At 41.6% G+C, this 1,625-nt stretch overlaps 1 pseudogene; it reads right to left on the bottom strand.

The window, feature by feature from the left end:
* Window positions 1–351: 351 nt before the first annotated feature.
* On the bottom strand, window positions 352–1,519 carry LOC121774761 (annotated as a pseudogene).
* Window positions 1,520–1,625: the final 106 nt, after the last annotated feature.

Below are 1,625 nucleotides of genomic sequence, written 5' to 3'. Positions count from 1 at the left end.
GCCATGCAACAACATTTTAGAAGGCTTGAACTTGTTCTGGAAAGTGTTTCAGAGCGCTTGGAGAGGCTGGAATTTCAAGCAAATGCAAACAATAACGAGGAAGAAGATAGTGGAGGAGAGGATAATGCTTCATATAGGCATCGAAATGAGAGACATGGAAACGGTAGAAAAGGGCGTACAAATGAAGTTGATGGTGATTTTGTTTAGGTTTTGATTTTCTTTTTCCATTAACTTTAAAATGAAATTCAATAACCACGGCATAATGCAATTCTATTGTCATAGGAGTTTTGCAAAAAAATGAGTTTGGGACACAAACAACAAGCCGATGAAACTGGCAAAATTCATAGTCACAATTCTGCAACTTTTCTACAATATATAGAGACACAAGCTTGCAAAAGATGAGCTCCCCACATGATGGCCTTCCATGTTATCAAATGTTCAGACACCGCATAGTTTGACAATTCAATGCCTTCTGGGCAGCATCTGCAAAACACTGTGCGGCTTCTGCTTCAGCCTCGGCTTCCTCGGCTTCCCTCGCTGCCGCATCAGCTTCTGCTATCGCAGCTTCAGCCTCCGCAACTGCTATTGCATCAGCTGAAACAGCCTCCTCCGGGCTCATGCTCCTCATTTGCTATAACTCGACATCAATCTCGGCTTTATTAAGAAGTACAACGCCGCTTCCATCCGCTTGAAAATGATTCTTCTTAGCCTCATATTCAAGCAACAACTTTGGTTCTTCCCCAGCACTAAAAAAAGCAAATTTCGTGCAATTATGTATTGATTCTTCACCTTAATTAGCCGTCCATTTTCTGTCAAAATCTTCAAATTTGCAGCCAAAGTCCTCTCAAGTTCTGGAAGGGTTGAGTAATTTTCCTCTACATATTGCATAATTGTAGGCCGACTAGATCCTCGAGGTTCCTTTAACTTTGTTATAGCCTCCAGAATAACATCATCCATCCTTGATATGTTTTTCTTGAATTTTACATCCTGGGATATTTCATTGGACGCTGCAATAGAAGTTACACCAAGAACTTCATCCTTATCCACCACCATGCTACTAGTCGTAGTGTCCTCCTCTCGCTTGGGGGTAAGCTGACTGCCTTTAATAGAAACCCTAGCCCTATGGCGGGATCCAAGACCATTTGCCATGCAATTCAGATTTCTCCACTTATCCTTATGGTCCACATTAGAACGTGACCACAAGACTGTGGTGAACTCTGGGTCTTTAAGAATAGTACTCTATTTTCCCATTCCATATTTTTGAATTCTAGCTTTAAGAGCAGCTTCTTCTTCCGATGTCCACTTTTGCTTAGGGGCACCCATCGCAGACCTAGTGAGTAATGCTAGTTTTTGTTAAACCCGAAGTAGAGGCGAGTGATTCCTTGTTTGTGATTGTCCGACGCATAGTTTCTGATTCTGGAAGAATCATCCAGCTATGCCATACACTCTACTGTTGGTGTGAGCAATAAACAACACTCAATTTTGTAGTAATAATTTCATTTGGTAGATTTACCTGGTATGGGACCAATTCATTTCCCAAGCATGTCATGTCCATGAGAAAAAAGGTTAGAGAAGCATCAAACTGAAGATTCCAACATTCCAAGGAAGGAGTGACCCCGAAGCTT

Source organism: Salvia splendens, chromosome 17 (assembly GCF_004379255.2).
Source record: "Salvia splendens isolate huo1 chromosome 17, SspV2, whole genome shotgun sequence".
NCBI lineage: Eukaryota > Viridiplantae > Streptophyta > Magnoliopsida > Lamiales > Lamiaceae > Salvia > Salvia splendens.
This window is presented reverse-complemented; position numbering and strand designations above follow the sequence as displayed.